Source organism: Hyla sarda, unplaced genomic scaffold, assembly GCF_029499605.1.
Source record: "Hyla sarda isolate aHylSar1 unplaced genomic scaffold, aHylSar1.hap1 scaffold_1092, whole genome shotgun sequence".
NCBI lineage: Eukaryota > Metazoa > Chordata > Amphibia > Anura > Hylidae > Hyla > Hyla sarda.
The window spans coordinates 17,484-30,626 of NW_026607712.1; the positions used below are offsets into that span (position 1 = coordinate 17,484).

At 45.9% G+C, this 13,143-nt stretch overlaps 5 non-coding genes across 5 annotated transcripts; all 5 read left to right on the top strand.

Annotated features, from left to right (window-relative positions):
• The first annotated feature begins 1,855 nt into the window (after positions 1-1,855).
• Positions 1,856-2,046, top strand: LOC130300655 (U2 spliceosomal RNA). The gene has a single exon (XR_008851494.1). It is a non-coding gene; the product is annotated as a U2 spliceosomal RNA (small nuclear RNA).
• A 2,085-nt stretch (positions 2,047-4,131) lies between these two features.
• Positions 4,132-4,322, top strand: LOC130300700 (U2 spliceosomal RNA). Its single transcript, XR_008851537.1, has one exon. It is a non-coding gene; the product is annotated as a U2 spliceosomal RNA (small nuclear RNA).
• Positions 4,323-6,401: 2,079 nt separating this feature from the next.
• Positions 6,402-6,592, top strand: LOC130300647 (U2 spliceosomal RNA). Its single transcript, XR_008851484.1, has one exon. It is a non-coding gene; the product is annotated as a U2 spliceosomal RNA (small nuclear RNA).
• Positions 6,593-8,693: 2,101 nt separating this feature from the next.
• LOC130300656 (U2 spliceosomal RNA) lies at positions 8,694-8,884 on the top strand. The gene has a single exon (XR_008851495.1). It is a non-coding gene; the product is annotated as a U2 spliceosomal RNA (small nuclear RNA).
• Positions 8,885-10,978: 2,094 nt separating this feature from the next.
• Positions 10,979-11,169, top strand: LOC130300657 (U2 spliceosomal RNA). Its single transcript, XR_008851496.1, has one exon. It is a non-coding gene; the product is annotated as a U2 spliceosomal RNA (small nuclear RNA).
• The last annotated feature ends 1,974 nt before the right edge of the window (positions 11,170-13,143 follow it).

Below are 13,143 nucleotides of genomic sequence, written 5' to 3' on the forward strand. Positions count from 1 at the left end.
AGTAGCCAGCACACCTGTGCAGGTAGGGCATGACATGATAGGCAGCTGCCTTGATAGCGGGTGGGTGCTGAATGTTCCTAATTGACAAAATAAGATTAATGCTTATGAAGAAATATAAAATCTCATCCCTTCCCCAATATCGCGCCACACCCCTACCCCTTAATTCCCTGGTTGAACTTGATGGACATATGTCTTTTTTCGACCGTACTAACTATGTAACTATGTAACATAACATGGGGGGGGGGGGGGTCTCCTGGCTGTTCACACAGGTGTGTCATTGCTGTACATTGACCATGCATTGCTTCTGTGGTATTGCAAAGGCAAAGACAAATGCTTCCAGCCATCCATTGCACTAATGGATTGGTCATCAGCTGGCTGTCTATGTCCCGCATCAATATAGACCAAAGTACAGAGGGTTAGGCTATGCTATTGTGCACCTACCTGATGCATCAGAAGGTGCGAGGCCCTTGCTAAATTCTGTGCACAGACTTTGAGATCTATACTTTAGACTGTATCTAAACCTGCTCCAACATGGACTGACATTCTGGCCTACTTTCAGCCGATGCGACTTGTCTGTCGCTGAACATTCGCTTTTTATGTATTCAGCACCTATGTATAATGTTGTAAAAATGCTCTAGAAGCTAAAGTCGCAGAAATGTCACACATATTTGGCCTGCAACTTTCTGTGCGACAAATTCAGACAGGAAAAATCAGTATAAATCCTTAGAAAATTATCCCCCAGTGTCTCCATCTGCTGGCGGTATTGAATAAGCATTGCTGCACTGATGGGGTATGCATTAGACGAAAAAAAAGAAGAAAAAGAAGAATAATACGCCCAGAAAAGAGGCGAAAAGGAGAAAAACGTAAAAAAACGTGAAAAAAAAGTAAGAGGAAGAGAAGGGAAAAAAAGGTGGAAATGGGTTTAAAAGTGATTTCGGCGGAGAAATATATATATATATACATATATATATATATATATATACGCGCACACACACACATATATATAAACGTATTCTCCGTTGAGATATTGCAGCCGCTGCTGTGTCCAGGCCCAGGAGCCTTAGCACTGTGCTGTGATGTCACTCAATACCACTGACATCACTAGGTGTAAACAACATCTCTCCTTTGCTGTGTATGTGACTATGGAGCTGTTTGGTGATGTCGTCTATTATGGCCTTCATAGAAGCAACAGGAGATTGTTGCATCCATCTAGAACCCTCAGAACTACAGTGCTATGATGTCACTCACTTCCACAGGCCTTGCAGAGTGTAAACAACAACAACCCAGCTTTGTTGTGTATGTAACCATAGGGATTTGTGATGTCACCTAGAACCTTCACAGCAGCGACAGCTTTATGAGGAGCATCAGCACTGCTCTGCCTGAGCAGAACCATCACCGCCATAGGTTGTCAAATAACCCGGGTTTAACCCACACAGGTAAGTCCAATGGGGTGCAGGCATGTCCTCTATGCTTACAGCTTCCCGTGGGTGTTGGTTTGATACCGTTTGGGGACAGCCAAGGAGGCATCTGCAGGCAACAAAGGTAGGTGTGTGCTTGTGTGTGTGTTTCCTATGCAGATCCTAAGCCCAGTGTCACATGCAAGTAGGAGGCGTAAGAAGGGTTCCTGGCAAATCCGGGTTATGGATTGCATTTAAAAAGGCCCCGTGGGAGTGCAATGGGCCCCTGTCTTGCTGCTTAGCAATAATGGTATGGGTTTAGGTTCTGCTGTGTGTACTGGTGGTTGACTGCCCCCCAGCCCAGAGTGTGCATGGAAAATTGTCTGGCAGCCTCCCTGACAGCAAGCAGTGATAGTGCCCATGAAGGGCACCTTGTTGGGCCCGCCCCTTTCACGGTTATCGCTTCTCGGCCTTTTGGCTAAGATCAAGTGTAGTATCTGTTCTTATCAGTTTAATATCTGATACGTCCCCTATCTGGGGACCATATATTAAATGGATTTTTGAGAACGGGGGCCGATTTCGAAGCTTGCTTCCGTCGCCCTATGCATTGACCCGATATGGCAGTATCTTCGGGTACAGTGCACCACCCCCTTACAGGGTTAAAAAGAAAGATTCCTACTTTCATTGCTACCTGCTTGCTGGCTAGCCAGCTAGCCAGCCCTGTGGGCCTTGCTGCTGCTGCAGCCAAAAAACAAAAGGTGGTGCTGCTGCTGCTTCTGCTGCTTCTGCTTCTGCTTGTGTCTGGCCGCTGTTGGAGCGTCCAGGCACAGGACTTCTGCTGCTGCTGACTAAATGGCCTCCTTAATTGGATCATTTGAGTAGCCAGCACACCTGTGCAGGTAGGGCATGACATGATAGGCAGCTGCCTTGATAGCGGGTGGGTGCTGAATGTTCCTAATTGACAAAATAAGATTAATGCTTATGAAGAAATATAAAATCTCATCCCTTCCCCAATATCGCGCCACACCCCTACCCCTTAATTCCCTGGTTGAACTTGATGGACATATGTCTTTTTTCGACCGTACTAAGTATGTAACTATGTAACATAACATGGGGGGGGGGGGGTCTCCTGGCTGTTCACACAGGTGTGTCATTGCTGTACATTGACCATGCATTGCTTCTGTGGTATTGCAAAGGCAAAGACAAATGCTTCCAGCCATCCATTGCACTAATGGATTGGTCATCAGCTGGCTGTCTATGTCCCGCATCAATATAGACCAAAGTACAGAGGGTTAGGCTATGCTATTGTGCACCTACCTGATGCATCAGAAGGTGCGAGGCCCTTGCTAAATTCTGTGCACAGACTTTGAGATCTATACTTTAGACTGTATCTAAACCTGCTCCAACATGGACTGACATTCTGGCCTACTTTCAGCCGATGCGACTTGTCTGTCGCTGAACAGTCGCTTTTTATGTATTCAGCACCTATGTATAATGTTGTAAAAATGCTCTAGAAGCTAAAGTCGCAGAAATGTCACACATATTTGGCCTGCAACTTTCTGTGCGACAAATTCAGACAGGAAAAATCAGTATAAATCCTTAGAAAATTATCCCCCAGTGTCTCCATCTGCTGGCGGTATTGAATAAGCATTGCTGCACTGATGGGGTATGCATTAGACGAAAAAAAAGAAGAAAAAGAAGAATAATACGCCCAGAAAAGAGGCGAAAAGGAGAAAAACGTAAAAAAACGTGAAAAAAAAGTAAGAGGAAGAGAAGGGAAAAAAAGGTGGAAATGGGTTTAAAAGTGATTTCGGCGGAGAAATATATATATATATATATATATATATATATATATATACGCGCACACACACACATATATATATAAACGTATTCTCCGTTGAGATATTGCAGCCGCTGCTGTGTCCAGGCCCAGGAGCCTTAGCACTGTGCTGTGATGTCACTCAATACCACTGACATCACTAGGTGTAAACAACATCTCTCCTTTGCTGTGTATGTGACTATGGAGCTGGTTGGTGATGTCGTCTATTATGGCCTTCATAGAAGCAACAGGAGATTGTTGCATCCATCTAGAACCCTCAGAACTACAGTGCTATGATGTCACTCACTTCCACAGGCCTTGCAGAGTGTAAACAACAACAACCCAGCTTTGTTGTGTATGTAACCATAGGGATTTGTGATGTCACCTAGAACCTTCACAGCAGCGACAGCTTTATGAGGAGCATCAGCACTGCTCTGCCTGAGCAGAACCATCACCGCCATAGGTTGTCAAATAACCCGGGTTTAACCCACACAGGTAAGTCCAATGGGGTGCAGGCATGTCCTCTATGCTTACAGCTTCCCGTGGGTGTTGGTTTGATACCGTTTGGGGACAGCCAAGGAGGCATCTGCAGGCAACAAAGGTAGGTGTGTGCTTGTGTGTGTGTTTCCTATGCAGATCCTAAGCCCAGTGTCACATGCAAGTAGGAGGAGTAAGAAGGGTTCCTGGCAAATCCGGGTTATGGATTGCATTTAAAAAGGCCCCGTGGGAGTGCAATGGGCCCCTGTCTTGCTGCTTAGCAATAATGGTATGGGTTTAGGTTCTGCTGTGTGTACTGGTGGTTAACTGCCCCCCAGCCCAGAGTGTGCATGGAAAATTGTCTGGCAGGCCTCCCTGACAGCAAGCAGTGATAGTGCCCATGAAGGGCACCTTGTTGGGCACGCCCCTTTCACGGTTTTCGCTTCTCGGCCTTTTGGCTAAGATCAAGTGTAGTATCTGTTCTTATCAGTTTAATATCTGATACGTCCCCTATCTGGGGACCATATATTAAATGGATTTTTGAGAACGGGGGCCGATTTCGAAGCTTGCTTCCGTCGCCCTATGCATTGACCCGATATGGCAGTATCTTCGGGTACAGTGCACCACCCCCTTACAGGGTTAAAAAGAAAGATTCCTACTTTCATTGCTACCTGCTTGCTGGCTAGCCAGCTAGCCAGCCCTGTGGGCCTTGCTGCAGCCAAAAAACAAAAGGTGGTGCTGCTGCTGCTTCTGCTGCTTCTGCTTCTGCTTGTGTCTGGCCGCTGTTGGAGCGTCCAGGCACAGGACTTCTGCTGCTGCTGACTAAATGGCCTCCTTAATTGGATCATTTGAGTAGCCAGCACACCTGTGCAGGTAGGGCATGACATGATAGGCAGCTGCCTTGATAGCGGGTGGGTGCTGAATGTTCCTAATTGACAAAATAAGATTAATGCTTATGAAGAAATATAAAATCTCATCCCTTCCCCAATATCGCGCCACACCCCTACCCCTTAATTCCCTGGTTGAACTTGATGGACATATGTCTTTTTTCGACCGTACTAACTATGTAACTATGTAACATAACATGGGGGGGGGGGGTCTCCTGGCTGTTCACACAGGTGTGTCATTGCTGTACATTGACCATGCATTGCTTCTGTGGTATTGCAAAGGCAAAGACAAATGCTTCCAGCCATCCATTGCACTAATGGATTGGTCATCAGCTGGCTGTCTATGTCCCGCATCAATATAGACCAAAGTACAGAGGGTTAGGCTATGCTATTGTGCACCTACCTGATGCATCAGAAGGTGCGAGGCCCTTGCTAAATTCTGTGCACAGACTTTGAGATCTATACTTTAGACTGTATCTAAACCTGCTCCAACATGGACTGACATTCTGGCCTACTTTCAGCCGATGCGACTTGTCTGTCGCTGAACAGTCGCTTTTTATGTATTCAGCACCTATGTATAATGTTGTAAAAATGCTCTAGAAGCTAAAGTTGCAGAAATGTCACACATATTTGGCCTGCAACTTTCTGTGCGACAAATTCAGACAGGAAAAATCAGTATAAATCCTTGGAAAATTATCCCCCAGTGTCTCCATCTGCTGGCGGTATTGAATAAGCATTGCTGCACTGATGGGGTATGCATTAGACGAAAAAAAAGAAGAAAAAGAAGAATAATACGCCCAGAAAAGAGGCGAAAAGGAGAAAAACGTAAAAAAACGTGAAAAAAAAGTAAGAGGAAGAGAAGGGAAAAAAAGGTGGAAATGGGTTTAAAAGTGATTTCGGCGGAGAAATATATATATATATATATATATATATATATATATATATATACGCGCACACACACACATATATATAAACGTATTCTCCGTTGAGATATTGCAGCCGCTGCTGTGTCCAGGCCCAGGAGCCTTAGCACTGTGCTGTGATGTCACTCAATACCACTGACATCACTAGGTGTAAACAACATCTCTCCTTTGCTGTGTATGTGACTATGGAGCTGTTTGGTGATGTCGTCTATTATGGCCTTCATAGAAGCAACAGGAGATTGTTGCATCCATCTAGAACCCTCAGAACTACAGTGCTATGATGTCACTCACTTCCACAGGCCTTGCAGAGTGTAAACAACAACAACCCAGCTTTGTTGTGTATGTAACCATAGGGATTTGTGATGTCACCTAGAACCTTCACAGCAGCGACAGCTTTATGAGGAGCATCAGCACTGCTCTGCCTGAGCAGAACCATCACCGCCATAGGTTGTCAAATAACCCGGGTTTAACCCACACAGGTAAGTCCAATGGGGTGCAGGCATGTCCTCTATGCTTACAGCTTCCCGTGGGTGTTGGTTTGATACCGTTTGGGGACAGCCAAGGAGGCATCTGCAGGCAACAAAGGTAGGTGTGTGCTTGTGTGTGTGTTTCCTATGCAGATCCTAAGCCCAGTGTCACATGCAAGTAGGAGGAGTAAGAAGGGTTCCTGGCAAATCCGGGTTATGGATTGCATTTAAAAAGGCCCCGTGGGAGTGCAATGGGCCCCTGTCTTGCTGCTTAGCAATAATGGTATGGGTTTAGGTTCTGCTGTGTGTACTGGTGGTTGACTGCCCCCCAGCCCAGAGTGTGCATGGAAAATTGTCTGGCAGCCTCCCTGACAGCAAGCAGTGATAGTGCCCATGAAGGGCACCTTGTTGGGCCCGCCCCTTTCACGGTTATCGCTTCTCGGCCTTTTGGCTAAGATCAAGTGTAGTATCTGTTCTTATCAGTTTAATATCTGATACGTCCCCTATCTGGGGACCATATATTAAATGGATTTTTGAGAACGGGGGCTGATTTCGAAGCTTGCTTCCGTCGCCCTATGCATTGACCCGATATGGCAGTATCTTCGGGTACAGTGCACCACCCCCTTACAGGGTTAAAAAGAAAGATTCCTACTTTCATTGCTACCTGCTTGCTGGCTAGCCAGCTAGCCAGCCCTGTGGGCCTTGCTGCTGCTGCAGCCAAAAAACAAAAGGTGGTGCTGCTGCTGCTTCTGCTGCTTCTGCTTCTGCTTGTGTCTGGCCGCTGTTGGAGCGTCCAGGCACAGGACTTCTGCTGCTGCTGACTAAATGGCCTCCTTAATTGGATCATTTGAGTAGCCAGCACACCTGTGCAGGTAGGGCATGACATGATAGGCAGCTGCCTTGATAGCGGGTGGGTGCTGAATGTTCCTAATTGACAAAATAAGATTAATGCTTATGAAAAAATATAAAATCTCATCCTTTCCCCAATATCGCGCCACACCCCTACCCCTTAATTCCCTGGTTGAACTTGATGGACATATGTCTTTTTTCGACCGTACTAACTATGTAACTATGTAACATAACATGGGGGGGGGGGGGGGGTCTCCTGGCTGTTCACACAGGTGTGTCATTGCTGTACATTGACCATGCATTGCTTCTGTGGTATTGCAAAGGCAAAGACAAATGCTTCCAGCCATCCATTGCACTAATGGATTGGTCATCAGCTGGCTGTCTATGTCCCGCATCAATATAGACCAAAGTACAGAGGGTTAGGCTATGCTATTGTGCACCTACCTGATGCATCAGAAGGTGCGAGGCCCTTGCTAAATTCTGTGCACAGACTTTGAGATCTATACTTTAGACTGTATCTAAACCTGCTCCAACATGGACTGACATTCTGGCCTACTTTCAGCCGATGCGACTTGTCTGTCGCTGAACAGTCGCTTTTTATGTATTCAGCACCTATGTATAATGTTGTAAAAATGCTCTAGAAGCTAAAGTCGCAGAAATGTCACACATATTTGGCCTGCAACTTTCTGTGCGACAAATTCAGACAGGAAAAATCAGTATAAATCCTTAGAAAATTATCCCCCAGTGTCTCCATCTGCTGGCGGTATTGAATAAGCATTGCTGCACTGATGGGGTATGCATTAGACGAAAAAAAAGAAGAAAAAGAAGAATAATACGCCCAGAAAAGAGGCGAAAAGGAGAAAAACGTAAAAAAACGTGAAAAAAAAGTAAGAGGAAGAGAAGGGAAAAAAAGGTGGAAATGGGTTTAAAAGTGATTTCGGCGGAGAAATATATATATATATATATATATATATATATATATATATATATATATATATATACGCGCACACACACACATATATATAAACGTATTCTCCGTTGAGATATTGCAGCCGCTGCTGTGTCCAGGCCCAGGAGCCTTAGCACTGTGCTGTGATGTCACTCAATACCACTGACATCACTAGGTGTAAACAACATCTCTCCTTTGCTGTGTATGTGACTATGGAGCTGTTTGGTGATGTCGTCTATTATGGCCTTCATAGAAGCAACAGGAGATTGTTGCATCCATCTAGAACCCTCAGAACTACAGTGCTATGATGTCACTCACTTCCACAGGCCTTGCAGAGTGTAAACAACAACAACCCAGCTTTGTTGTGTATGTAACCATAGGGATTTGTGATGTCAACTAGAACCTTCACAGCAGCGACAGCTTTATGAGGAGCATCAGCACTGCTCTGCCTGAGCAGAACCATCACCGCCATAGGTTGTCAAATAACCCGGGTTTAACCCACACAGGTAAGTCCAATGGGGTGCAGGCATGTCCTCTATGCTTACAGCTTCCCGTGGGTGTTGGTTTGATACCGTTTGGGGACAGCCAAGGAGGCATCTGCAGGCAACAAAGGTAGGTGTGTGCTTGTGTGTGTGTTTCCTATGCAGATCCTAAGCCCAGTGTCACATGCAAGTAGGAGGAGTAAGAAGGGTTCCTGGCAAATCCGGGTTATGGATTGCATTTAAAAAGGCCCCGTGGGAGTGCAATGGGCCCCTGTCTTGCTGCTTAGCAATAATGGTATGGGTTTAGGTTCTGCTGTGTGTACTGGTGGTTGACTGCCCCCCAGCCCAGAGTGTGCATGGAAAATTGTCTGGCAGCCTCCCTGACAGCAAGCAGTGATAGTGCCCATGAAGGGCACCTTGTTGGGCCCGCCCCTTTCACGGTTATCGCTTCTCGGCCTTTTGGCTAAGATCAAGTGTAGTATCTGTTCTTATCAGTTTAATATCTGATACGTCCCCTATCTGGGGACCATATATTAAATGGATTTTTGAGAACGGGGGCCGATTTCGAAGCTTGCTTCCGTCGCCCTATGCATTGACCCGATATGGCAGTATCTTCGGGTACAGTGCACCACCCCCTTACAGGGTTAAAAAGAAAGATTCCTACTTTCATTGCTACCTGCTTGCTGGCTAGCCAGCTAGCCAGCCCTGTGGGCCTTGCTGCTGCTGCAGCCAAAAAACAAAAGGTGGTGCTGCTGCTGCTTCTGCTGCTTCTGCTTCTGCTTGTGTCTGGCCGCTGTTGGAGCGTCCAGGCACAGGACTTCTGCTGCTGCTGACTAAATGGCCTCCTTAATTGGATCATTTGAGTAGCCAGCACACCTGTGCAGGTAGGGCATGACATGATAGGCAGCTGCCTTGATAGCGGGTGGGTGCTGAATGTTCCTAATTGACAAAATAAGATTAATGCTTATGAAGAAATATAAAATCTCATCCCTTCCCCAATATCGCGCCACACCCCTACCCCTTAATTCCCTGGTTGAACTTGATGGACATATGTCTTTTTTCGACCGTACTAACTATGTAACTATGTAACATAACATGGGGGGGGGGGGGGGGGTCTCCTGGCTGTTCACACAGGTGTGTCATTGCTGTACATTGACCATGCATTGCTTCTGTGGTATTGCAAAGGCAAAGACAAATGCTTCCAGCCATCCATTGCACTAATGGATTGGTCATCAGCTGGCTGTCTATGTCCCGCATCAATATAGACCAAAGTACAGAGGGTTAGGCTATGCTATTGTGCACCTACCTGATGCATCAGAAGGTGCGAGGCCCTTGCTAAATTCTGTGCACAGACTTTGAGATCTATACTTTAGACTGTATCTAAACCTGCTCCAACATGGACTGACATTCTGGCCTACTTTCAGCCGATGCGACTTGTCTGTCGCTGAACAGTCGCTTTTTATGTATTCAGCACCTATGTATAATGTTGTAAAAATGCTCTAGAAGCTAAAGTCGCAGAAATGTCACACATATTTGGCCTGCAACTTTCTGTGCGACAAATTCAGACAGGAAAAATCAGTATAAATCCTTAGAAAATTATCCCCCAGTGTCTCCATCTGCTGGCGGTATTGAATAAGCATTGCTGCACTGATGGGGTATGCATTAGACGAAAAAAAAGAAGAAAAAGAAGAATAATACGCCCAGAAAAGAGGCGAAAAGGAGAAAAACGTAAAAAAACGTGAAAAAAAAGTAAGAGGAAGAGAAGGGAAAAAAAGGTGGAAATGGGTTTAAAAGTGATTTCGGCGGAGAAATATATATATATATATATATATATATATATATATATATATATATACGCGCACACACACACATATATATAAACGTATTCTCCGTTGAGATATTGCAGCCGCTGCTGTGTCCAGGCCCAGGAGCCTTAGCACTGTGCTGTGATGTCACTCAATACCACTGACATCACTAGGTGTAAACAACATCTCTCCTTTGCTGTGTATGTGACTATGGAGCTGTTTGGTGATGTCGTCTATTATGGCCTTCATGGAAGCAACAGGAGATTGTTGCATCCATCTAGAACCCTCAGAACTACAGTGCTATGATGTCACTCACTTCCACAGGCCTTGCAGAGTGTAAACAACAACAACCCAGCTTTGTTGTGTATGTAACCATAGGGATTTGTGATGTCACCTAGAACCTTCACAGCAGCGACAGCTTTATGAGGAGCATCAGCACTGCTCTGCCTGAGCAGAACCATCACCGCCATAGGTTGTCAAATAACCCGGGTTTAACCCACACAGGTAAGTCCAATGGGGTGCAGGCATGTCCTCTATGCTTACAGCTTCCCGTGGGTGTTGGTTTGATACCGTTTGGGGACAGCCAAGGAGGCATCTGCAGGCAACAAAGGTAGGTGTGTGCTTGTGTGTGTGTTTCCTATGCAGATCCTAAGCCCAGTGTCACATGCAAGTAGGAGGAGTAAGAAGGGTTCCTGGCAAATCCGGGTTATGGATTGCATTTAAAAAGGCCCCGTGGGAGTGCAATGGGCCCCTGTCTTGCTGCTTAGCAATAATGGTATGGGTTTAGGTTCTGCTGTGTGTACTGGTGGTTGACTGCCCCCCAGCCCAGAGTGTGCATGGAAAATTGTCTGGCAGCCTCCCTGACAGCAAGCAGTGATAGTGCCCATGAAGGGCACCTTGTTGGGCCCGCCCCTTTCACGGTTATCGCTTCTCGGCCTTTTGGCTAAGATCAAGTGTAGTATCTGTTCTTATCAGTTTAATATCTGATACGTCCCCTATCTGGGGACCATATATTAAATGGATTTTTGAGAACGGGGGCCGATTTCGAAGCTTGCTTCCGTCGCCCTATGCATTGACCCGATATGGCAGTATCTTCGGGTACAGTGCACCACCCCCTTACAGGGTTAAAAAGAAAGATTCCTACTTTCATTGCTACCTGCTTGCTGGCTAGCCAGCTAGCCAGCCCTGTGGGCCTTGCTGCTGCTGCAGCCAAAAAACAAAAGGTGGTGCTGCTGCTGCTTCTGCTTCTGCTTGTGTCTGGCCGCTGTTGGAGCGTCCAGGCACAGGACTTCTGCTGCTGCTGACTAAATGGCCTCCTTAATTGGATCATTTGAGTAGCCAGCACACCTGTGCAGGTAGGGCATGACATGATAGGCAGCTGCCTTGATAGCGGGTGGGTGCTGAATGTTCCTAATTGACAAAATAAGATTAATGCTTATGAAGAAATATAAAATCTCATCCCTTCCCCAATATCGCGCCACACCCCTACCCCTTAATTCCCTGGTTGAACTTGATGGACATATGTCTTTTTTCGACCGTACTAACTATGTAACTATGTAACATAACATGGGGGGGGGGGGGGGTCTCCTGGCTGTTCACACAGGTGTGTCATTGCTGTACATTGACCATGCATTGCTTCTGTGGTATTGCAAAGGCAAAGACAAATGCTTCCAGCCATCCATTGCACTAATGGATTGGTCATCAGCTGGCTGTCTATGTCCCGCATCAATATAGACCAAAGTACAGAGGGTTAGGCTATGCTATTGTGCACCTACCTGATGCATCAGAAGGTGCGAGGCCCTTGCTAAATTCTGTGCACAGACTTTGAGATCTATACTTTAGACTGTATCTAAACCTGCTCCAACATGGACTGACATTCTGGCCTACTTTCAGCCGATGCGACTTGTCTGTCGCTGAACAGTCGCTTTTTATGTATTCAGCACCTATGTATAATGTTGTAAAAATGCTCTAGAAGCTAAAGTCGCAGAAATGTCACACATATTTGGCCTGCAACTTTCTGTGCGACAAATTCAGACAGGAAAAATCAGTATAAATCCTTAGAAAATTATCCCCCAGTGTCTCCATCTGCTGGCGGTATTGAATAAGCATTGCTGCACTGATGGGGTATGCATTAGACGAAAAAAAAGAAGAAAAAGAAGAATAATACGCCCAGAAAAGAGGCGAAAAGGAGAAAAACGTAAAAAAACGTGAAAAAAAAGTAAGAGGAAGAGAAGGGAAAAAAAGGTGGAAATGGGTTTAAAAGTGATTTCGGCGGAGAAATATATATATATATATATATATATATATATATATATATATACGCGCACACACACACATATATATAAACGTATTCTCCGTTGAGATATTGCAGCCGCTGCTGTGTCCAGGCCCAGGAGCCTTAGCACTGTGCTGTGATGTCACTCAATACCACTGACATCACTAGGTGTAAACAACATCTCTCCTTTGCTGTGTATGTGACTATGGAGCTGTTTGGTGATGTCGTCTATTATGGCCTTCATAGAAGCAACAGGAGATTGTTGCATCCATCTAGAACCCTCAGAACTACAGTGCTATGATGTCACTCACTTCCACAGGCCTTGCAGAGTGTAAACAACAACAACCCAGCTTTGTTGTGTATGTAACCATAGGGATTTGTGATGTCACCTAGAACCTTCACAGCAGCGACAGCTTTATGAGGAGCATCAGCACTGCTCTGCCTGAGCAGAACCATCACCGCCATAGGTTGTCAAATAACCCGGGTTTAACCCACACAGGTAAGTCCAATGGGGTGCAGGCATGTCCTCTATGCTTACAGCTTCCCGTGGGTGTTGGTTTGATACCGTTTGGGGACAGCCAAGGAGGCATCTGCAGGCAACAAAGGTAGGTGTGTGCTTGTGTGTGTGTTTCCTATGCAGATCCTAAGCCCAGTGTCACATGCAAGTAGGAGGAGTAAGAAGGGTTCCTGGCAAATCCGGGTTATGGATTGCATTTAAAAAGGCCCCGTGGGAGTGCAATGGGCCCCTGTCTTGCTGCTTAGCAATAATGGTATGGGTTTAGGTTCTGCTGTGTGTACTGGTGGTTGACTGCC